At 32.3% G+C, this 10,173-nt stretch overlaps 1 long non-coding RNA gene across 1 annotated transcript; it reads left to right on the top strand.

The window, feature by feature from the left end:
- The first annotated feature begins 341 nt into the window (after positions 1-341).
- On the top strand, positions 342-4,190 carry LOC126966628 (uncharacterized). The gene is made up of 3 exons (XR_007729765.1): positions 342-606; positions 2,157-2,342; positions 3,258-4,190. It is a non-coding gene; the product is annotated as an uncharacterized LOC126966628 (long non-coding RNA).
- The last annotated feature ends 5,983 nt before the right edge of the window (positions 4,191-10,173 follow it).

The following is a 10,173-nucleotide window of genomic DNA, read 5'->3' as shown; positions in this document are numbered from 1 at the left end:
AATATTCTTGTTCCAATGAAGATCAAGCTTAGCCCCCTTATTTTTAATAATAAACTTTTATGATATAATACTAAAATATAAATCTCATATACGTTATAAGAAATATATTATACATGAATTATAAGTAATAATGATGAATATTAGTTGAATATAATTATAAGATAATATGAAACTAATTTAAGGTATAACTACAAATATAATATTTAAAATTTACATTATAAACACAAGTCCAATGTTAATTTATGGACGAATATGTTTTAAGTCTGTGTAAGGGATTGTGTCAAAAGCCAGGCCGTATATTCAAATTTCAAATTTCGCCTACCATTGAAACTATAAATTTGTAAAGCGGCACGAAGCAGCCATAAGTTTTCAATAACTGCTGAAGTGAGCGCGGGATGTCTTCAGCATGCTTATAAATATCCAAGAGGCAGTCTATCAATGTAAATCTTTGAAGATTATATTGGGGACAGTCAAAGAAAATGTGATCAAGAGTTTGGATGGATAAATTACAGAATTGACAAGTTGGAGAATCTAAAACACCGATCCTAAATTAATAATGAGAATGTCCCAGACGTAACCGACAAATTGTGGTGTAAAATTTTCTGTGTAAGTATTTTTTCTTTTTAACAAAACAGGGAGGAGAGATTTCGTTTTTAATGTCGGCTAACCATTTGCCCTTTGTTTGAACAACTTGTTGCCAATAATTCTGAAAGTCTTGCAAGAATGTACCTTTAAAATGAGACAGTGCATCTGTGTGTGGTATGGGAATGTTCAAAGCAGTATGTATCTGATTACTATTCACAATAGATTTAGCAAGATAATCAGCTTGTTCATTTCCTTCCACGCCTATGTGTGAAGGAGTCCAGAATAAAACAATATCTTTTGTTAGGGATAAGCATTGATATTTGTCTCTAATATTGTAAATGATGAAATTAGTTGTAACATTACATTTAGGATATTGTAAAGCTTTTAAAACACTCATGCTATCTGTTATAACGATCCAATTATTATATGACTGTTCTCCAATATATTCTAGAGCAGCATATATGGCAGCACATTCTGCTGTGTATATACTAGCCAAGGTATTTAACCTATGACCAAACCCACTCCGCAGTTGTATGTCATAAACTGCCATAGAGACAGCAGTATTACTTTTAGATCCATCAGTATAAAGTTGGTTATAATTTTACCACTCTGACAGCATACTATATACATCTTCCTTATATTTTAATGATTCATTAATAATTATTTTAATAGGTTTATATTTTGAATTATAAGAATTTAAATAACATGGCCAAAGAATACTAGAAAATAGATTATGATCACAAGAAAAATGTAACAAATCAGAGATGCCTTCTACTTGATAGTAGGAATTATTGTCAGTTTGGTTAATATAGTCCTGTATCTTTAGTAGGAGTGGATGATTATTAATAGAAGTTAATTTGAGAAAGAATTTTGTTTGCAGATATTTGAATCTAAGAGCTAGTGGGGGAATATTACATTCTACTTGTAATGATATAATAGGAGTAGACCTAAAAGCGCCTGTTATGATCCTTAAGCATTTATTTTGTATTTTTTCTAATTTATTCACTAATGTAATTACTCCACCATAACAAAAGAAGGCATACTCAAAATGGCTACGGACTAATGACTTATATAGTGTTAGCAAGATGCGTGGGTCTGCACCCCAATATGTACCAGCTAATGATTTCAGAATATTGCAGGCCTTTAATGCTCGATTTTCTAATATTTTGATATATTTGTGCCATCTAAAATTACTTAAAAAGGTAACTCCTAAAAACTTTATTGAATTATCAATTGAAATTTCCTGAGTACCATAATATATTTTTGCATCTCTTATTCTTATAGAATGCTTTGAAAATATTACTACTTTGCTTTTGTCAATACTGACCTCAAGACTAAGATATTGAAAATAAAGCTCCAATTTTTTGAGTGCTACATTAAGATCTAACACAACATTTGATAAATTAAGCCCTGAACTATACACTACTAGATCATCAGCAAATTGGAGGTTAGAAACTCTAGTACCCAAGACAATATCGAGAGATCATAATCGAGGACCTATTAATTGGTTATTGACTCTAACATAAAGTTTACGACCAAGAAATTGAATATGCAACTAACTATTTTTTCAGGGACATTTAAGGATAGAAGAATGGATGATAATTGTTCTAAATCAGCATTATTAAATGCTCCTACAACATCCAAAAAAACACCAGCCAATATCTTATTGTCAATCTGGGCACTATGGATGTCAAGACATAAATGCCGTAGACTCTCACAAGCAGAACGACCGCATCGAAATCCAAATTGATTATTAGGTAAGAGGTTGTTACTTTCAATATAAAATATTAATCTCTGTTTTATTAATTGTTCAAAAATTTTACCAACACACGAGCTTAGTGTGATAGGACGATATGAATCAGTTGAACTAGAATCTTTCCCATGCTTTAAAATTGGAATTAGACAGTCTGTTTTCCATTCTTCTGGAATAGTGGAGTTGTTCCATAGGAGATTTAATATTTTTAGAAACTTATTTAAGTTAGAAGAGTTTAGGAGTTTAAACATTTTATAGGAGAGCCAATCCAAACCGCATGCAGAGTCCTTTCTTAATGATAGACCAGCTTTTAATTCTTCAATAGTAAAAGGGGCAATCATAAAAGAGTTGGTGCTATTTAAAGGATTATTATTGTGAATATTTGTCAAATTTGGTACTGCATCTGGAGTATATTTGTGTAAAAAGTTGGATATCCAATTATTGCTAGAGAAACAATTATTATTAGAATATAAGTTCTTAAATTTCCTCATTTTTGTCCAAATCTGTTTCATTGGTGTTAACCTATTTATGGTGGAGCCAAAATCTGTCCAGGATTTACGACGTTCAAGTCTTAATATACATTTTTTCTTTGCTTGAGCTTGCTTAAAATGAATGTAGTTTTGGATATTGTAATTTGATTTGAATTACAGATAAGCCTGTTTGCAATCTTCTACCACTTTAGTACATTGCCCATTCCACCAGGGAAGTTGTCGCTTTCTTTTAGGTAGATTAGTAATATTGTTACAGTGGTAGTTGGTTTTAGGTACTGAATTTTCTACCGCTCTAAGAATTATGTTATTATATTCTAATTCAATTTGATACAAATAATTGTAATCTACAGATTACAATTATTTATATCAAATTGTTTTAACAAGTCATTTACTAAGTTCTCATATTGGTCCCAATTTACTATTTTCAGATTACTGTGTGGAGGAATGTTGGATGGAATTGAAGAAGATTCAGTTTCCGACACTACCATGGAAAATTTTGTGATTGTAGGCAAGTGATAGCTGCCCAAAGAGTCCTGATGAACTTGCCATTCACAGCACAGGAATAATGAAGATGATACTATTGTTAGATCTAGTCCATTTGGTCTCCAGGAATTAGTACCCACTGTAGTTGGTTGATCATTATTTAAGAGCATTAAGTCATTATCGTCCATTACATCCATGATGTCTCTACATGTATGGTGAGCATTAAAATCACCAGCAATTATTAGTGGTTTTGGAATACTATGCAACAGTCTATTAAATTTAGATTTGTCAAAGTTAGGTACACTGTTGCCAGGACTATAAAAGCTAACAATTGAGATGTCTTTTTGTTTGTATTTAATTTTGATTGCTACATTTTGCAAGGAGTTATCAGAAAATGTTTCTAACTTTTGAAAATAAATGCCATTTCTAACAAAAATTGCTACACCATTGTGATCATTACCACAATCATTTCTTAGTATTGTATAACCTCTGATAGAAAACTGTATATTTGGTTTAAGCCAAGTTTCTGATATAAGTGCTATGTGTATGTCCTGCTCATAAAGTAGGTTTTGAAGCTCAAGTCTGTTACTCAACAGACTTTGAGCATTCCACTGCACTATGTTAAGTTTGTGACAGTTGAATGTGACGTTTTATTTTTAATTTGTATGGTATCTTTAATAGCTGAACTAATTGCGTGTGAGCTAATGCTTTGATTCTGTGTTTTATTTAGTGTAATGACTTTTATTATTGATTCTGTGATTAGGTTCATTGCTGCTGGATTGGATAAAATTAAATTAATGATGTCTTGTGTGTTCTCTGTCTTATTGAGTGATGGAAAGCTTGTTGGATGTTTAAATAAATCTGATAATGGTGTTTTACTTTTATTTTTACTATCCAATATCTTTGTTTTATAGGGCATTGACCTGATACTGCAAGATGGTTACCTTTACAGTGCACACATACTGCTTTGTCAATAGGTATAGTACATTCTTTATATGAATGATTTTCAGTGCAGATTGAGCAACGCTGAGCATTCTTACAGAATTTAGCCAAGTGGTCAAACCTAAGGCATCGGAAACACTGCTTAACTGGCGGCACATAAGGTCGCACTGGTAGACGCCACATCTTTAAGTGAACGTAATCTGGGAGTGAAGTAGATGACGCAAAAGTAATAATGACTGCCTGTGTAGGTTGTAATATAAAACCACTATCGGATTTGTTTTTTTTCATTATACGCCGAACAGAAATATTTTTTTTTGTACTTGACAAAGATTTGAAATTTTTTTTGTTGGACATATCAATGGGTACGGAGGAAATCACTCCAGACAATTCAGTGGCACCAGCTGGCATGGACGCCTTAATATTTTGGTCCCTTAAAAATGTCGTGTTGTCTAGGAATGTATTAGCCAAATTGGGTCGTGCAAACACTACTCCTATCTTATATTTGTTGAGTTTCTTAAGATATTTAATGCCTTTAATGAAGCGCGATAAGTAGCTACTAAGAGTTAGCATGTCACGACTACCAAGTGGCTGTTCAGTGACACTCTCTATGAAGACTATAAATTCATGACCGGCACCTGCGTCTTCCGGATATCGGCGACAATAGTCGGCCACCTATATGGCAAATAAAAGTCTGGTCTTCCAAAACTGTACGCGAATCTGAGTATTCGCTACTTTCAGAGGTGGAATCTAAAATAGACTCACCTTTATCTCGTTCCGGCTTGGTTTTTTTCCGCCTTTTCGACATCTCTTAGCACAAACCTAAATCTCTAAATATCTAGACTTTTACTTATACTAAACAAATTAAATGATAAACATATACAAATACTTATATACTTTTAAAAAATATGAGGATTATATACAATATAAAAGAAATATTTAATTTTATAGTTAAAAAGACCGCCCTAAACAATCAAGAGTTCCCGCGCTTCCAGACCAGCGTTAGCAACTTGAAGTGGACTGACTATCGTACCAGGGGCGTAAAATTATCGTACATGGATCGAAATTATCGTATTTTTTAGGATAATGTCTATTATAGATAAATAAATCATATGAATTGTAATATTGATATGCATGCAAGTACTCTATATTTTATCTTTTTGAAAATTACTTCTTTCTTCACTAAATTTGAATAATTCCGTTTGTCAGAGCAAATACAGACATATAATCATAATAATATAACGAAATAACTGCCCACTTTTCTACACAAAATATACGATACATATGAAGTGTGAACATAATCGAAATATCGAACTTATATTTTCTTGTTCGCATTGGTAGATGCTATACTAACCAATAAGAAAGCGTGTACAGCAGGCGCTGGATAAAGTTACAATATCGGCAGTGGTGAAAGAGCGTAAGGTAGTAGAGCGGATCGTAAGGACCAATAGGAATAGAGAACTTGTATTTCCCGGTATTTTCCCAAGATTTTATTGGACAAAATAAAATCATGCTACTGCGATTTAGACTATCAACGCATGAGTGAAATAATATAAATTCTCAAATTTTGCATCATGATAGAAATTATCGTACAATCTGCGCACGATAATAATATGCTATCGTACATCGTACGTAGGCACAAAATTATCGTATGTGTACGATAATTATCGTACGGTTCCGACTTCCGAACGCTGTTCCAGACTTTAGAGAAAGCGTCAAGAAGAATTATGACATTGACATTTCTAGGGTTTGGGCAAAGAATATGTAATAGTACAACTAGTTGGGTAGCAAACACTACCTACTCTAAGGACAAAAAAGTGTTGTGGTGGATATTGATGATGATATTTTTCGAGATATGCAGTCACGTGACTCTAAAATCGCGATATGCTAAAAATGTTTATAGCTCAACTCAGACAAAATAGACTGAACATTGAACAAAAACAATTTAGTGACACATGCCGCAAATTACATACTTTCTGAGTAGCTTCTTTTGAGAGCCAAGCGTTCGAATATAGCCTTGTTGATCTTTTCATAACAACGTTGAAATATACGTAGAAGAAAGTTAGTGCACCTCCTCTCATTGTATGTGTGCGCTAGCGGTGATAGACTGATAGCGAGGTTGGGACTTGCGACACGCCGGGTTGTGTCTCATATCATTCGTCCAAAATTATCTAATTATCTTAACATTCCACTTCTGAAAAATTTACAATGCAAATATTTATTAAAACAATGTTTATTATAAGAAAACAGTAACACTGATATTTACTGCAGACGCCGGCCCTATGAAAATTTCTGTGAATCTGATCATTTAATTAAACATAGCGTCAAATCATCGAGGTGAGACAGATGCTGCAGATTTTGACGACATAAAATTCAAATTTCCTCTGAACGCAACTAGCTTTCGTCGATGGTAAGAGCTCACAATATGTATAATATAATAACAATAGTAAATATAAAAATCTTATGCCCACATATTTTTAGCGTTTCTTAATTCGTCTTGAAATGGCCTCCGTCCTGGTTCATTGTATGAATAGCTTTATGATATATAAAAATATGAATAATAAAAGATATGCTATATATACTGACCCAAAATCACTGCTTCTGTTTTTTTTCATTCGTCTTCTTAGTTACAACAGAAGAACAACTCTTTTTCACGGTCCATTTATCTCGATTTGCACGTTTCAGCGCACCGACACCGAAAATTTTACTGTTGAGGAGTCAGAATGACCATATCAAGATTTAAAGAACTACTAACCAAGACCTTTTTATCATAATATGGAGATGCTTGGTTTAACTATAAGGTAACATAGTAATAATTAATAATAAACACACCGACTCCAAAAATAATAATTGTTACTACATCTTATTGTCGTAATTATTTGACTGACTTTTAGATAGTTTAATATTTATCATTTCATTTTACTAACGAGAACTCTAAAAATAATTTTAAGATAAGATTATATGATTTGTAGAAGAAAACTCAATTTTTTTGCATAAATGCCTGTTATTCGTCGGTATGTCTTTTTTTATGTTTGTTACCTCAAAACTTTCGACTCGGTGAACCGATTTTGATAATTCTTCCTTAATAATGCTTGCCGTGGGGTCCCATTGTAATTTGGTCCAGATCTGACGTTGGCATCCATGAGAAAACCATAAAAGTCTTAAATTTGATATACATACGTACCTATAGCAAGTGGATGATAAATTTACGAATAACTCAATATCGCGCCAACAGATTTCGATGATTCTTTTTTTTGGAAACGATATACTTCAAAAATAGTTTGGTTATGTTCTGATTACGAAATCCATGACAAAGTAACGGAACTCTTCAATTCTTAGGAGCAAATTAACGATACTCGGCCGAATTTTTTTTTGCTATCCGGATATTTAAGTCATCTACCATATCATAGTTATGATCAAGTAATTGTCGTAGTCGAATATGATAATCAATGTACGAGCGATCTTAGCGACTTACAGTAAGGGTGCGATCTGTGGCAGAATTTACCTGTCTGTAATCAAATAGCAAAAATCAAATTGCTGCATTGAAAAATAACAATAATCGTAACTAGAATTACATTAATTAATTAGATTATATAAAAATACGCAATTATTTTTATATTTTTTAGTGCATATTATAACTATTGTTTTTGAAGTCAGTTGTTTTTTGTTAAAAATTTTTTGACGAAAAAAATAGAACCTAGAGTTGTGAAGCCAGTAAAAAAAACTATAATTATTTTTCTTTTATTTCCTATATTGTCTATTCCAAAGAGAATTTAAACACTACGTTCAGTCTATTCCGTTTCTATTGTGGTTACGTGAATATAGTAGGGGAGCCCACGATGCTAAATGGGGATTTACTCGAGCGTCGTAGAGACCTATTGGATTGCAAAGCTTAGATGATAAGAAGAAAAAAATGTTATATGATATATACCTTTTCATCGTGGGGGAAGCGGCTATAGATTTTTAAAATATGTAAAAAAAATCTGTTTCATGGACATCCTCGAGCGCGTCAGATATTGGTAGCACCAATGCCCTACGTATTTTTAATAATGTACGTATGTTAATCTGATCGTTTGCATGATGCGGGTGGTTGTATGTAAGGTTTGAAAATGAAAAAAAAAATTTCGCCATTTTGAAATACTCAAGCGCGTCAGATTAAGATATATATGGTTCATCTTTATGTTCTAAACGTACTGTCTCATAATCTGACGATTATCTAGAGGGATTCGCCTGATCTGACAAAAAAATTAGAAAAACGGTTCACCCTAAAGGCCATCCCTGCAACTTCCCACTAATTCCATTCCTGGGGGCTTAAAATTGTACTTATGACATTTTTGAGCTCAAAATATAATTTATGTGATATTTTGAGCTCGCTGATTTAAAAGGAATAATATATTTATGCATTTGAGCTCTCCCAGCTTGAAAGTCTGATAGAAGTTTAATATAACACTATTTTTGGAATTTTCAAACCGCAATAACTTATGAATGGATCAAGCGATTTTCACGCGGTTGGCGGCATTCGACGCAGTTTTATCAACCTCATAAGTAATTTTCTAGTTTTAATTGATCGAACCAAAACTTTCGGATTAATCCCGAAACTTTTTCGGGTTTCTTTCGCTCACGATATCTCTCGAACGAATCAACCGACGTCGAATCGACGTGATTTTTCAAGCTCAAAGGCGGATTAGTTTTTGAAGTTGATCGATAAAGCCGTTTGAAAGTTATCCAAAAAAACCACTTTCAAAAATTAATTAATTATTATTTATAGCACTGTGCGTGATATAAATCATTTAATGATGATTCCATCGACAATTCGAGGTTATCATAATATGTTCTTCGAGACTTTCGGATAACCGGCTTGCTCCGACGATATTCCAACATATTTACACATTTTTTTAATGTTTCTACTGTAAATTTAATTGTTTTTTGTAAGGTACTTTCACCACAAAATACACATTTTAAATTTATATCACTCATATTAAATATTTATAAACTTTAATTCTCATAAATAATATTAACTTTATCGACGATTTTTTGTTATTTCGGCTTGCGGAAATCGTTAGATTATATATTTTTCATTATTCTCAAATTATTTCCTTCCAAATAAAAATAAAAAAAGCTACGCTCGAGAATGTCGAGATGACTTTACGTCACTCTCAAATTGTCAGATTAGTGGAATATACACTTTATGTAACTATTGCAACGTCCGATTAATGACAGCTGGCAGGTAGCGAAACGTCCGATGACGCGATTAAGATTATCCGACTGCGAGCGCGAGATTCATCATTATTAAAAGCGATATAATTACATAACGACTCCACCTATGGCTATATAAAAAATAGATTCACGTAGTTAAAAGTATAGAAAATCAACGTGTAAAATCATAAATTATGTTTTTGAACCCAAGTTATATATAAATAAAAGGTTAAAGCTCGAGATTATAGGTAGAAATGTGATAACATTTTCATTATATTAAGTTTTTATGTAAAATATTAGCGCACACATTAATAAAACTTGATTATTATTGAAACAGACTATATAACCTATTTTTCGATATTAATATGTCATTACTTCGACTTACGGGATTGTTGCATTAAACTAAAATAAAGCAGCCATTCTTAGTATATACCTACAATTTATCTGCGGAATGCACAAGTAAAACGTGAAATACTTGGTTGTCTCAATACATCCAGATTGTTGAATATTATAAACATTATATTTATGATATTTTGTCCCTATTACAAGTAATAATTTACTGTTAATTAATTGGATTACAATAAAAATTTGATATTTAAACCAAATCGATAAAGTAGTATCGATCATACTGTTATAACTTGTCGATTTAATGTCGTAAGAAGAATTTTATATGTAATTTGTAGATAAAATCGGAAACTAGATATCATGAGGATTAATTTCATATAT

This window comes from Leptidea sinapis, chromosome 10 (assembly GCF_905404315.1).
Source record: "Leptidea sinapis chromosome 10, ilLepSina1.1, whole genome shotgun sequence".
NCBI lineage: Eukaryota > Metazoa > Arthropoda > Insecta > Lepidoptera > Pieridae > Leptidea > Leptidea sinapis.
This window is presented reverse-complemented; position numbering and strand designations above follow the sequence as displayed.